Below are 267 nucleotides of genomic sequence, written 5' to 3'. Positions count from 1 at the left end.
GCCGCACGTGAAAAATAATTTCCCGACTGAGAAAATGCACGTGAACTCAAGTCGGAAAGCTCTAATAATACAATTCCAAAACATCTTTGTAGTAACGAGAGTGTCTATGTTGATTTCACATTCCGACTTAAAAGCACAACTCGGGAAATGAGAGCATCCGAGGAGCGCGTGAATGCAGTAATCACACTTGCTCTGATGGCAGCAGGTAGCCTTCCGTTAACTAAGCTAAACATGCTTAAATTAAAATGCCTAAAGCTAAACTTCCCT

Source organism: Sinocyclocheilus anshuiensis, unplaced genomic scaffold (assembly GCF_001515605.1).
Source record: "Sinocyclocheilus anshuiensis isolate Anshui unplaced genomic scaffold, SAMN03320099.WGS_v1.1 scaffold2080, whole genome shotgun sequence".
Lineage (NCBI taxonomy): Eukaryota > Metazoa > Chordata > Actinopteri > Cypriniformes > Cyprinidae > Sinocyclocheilus > Sinocyclocheilus anshuiensis.
Note: the sequence above shows the minus strand (reverse complement) of the source record.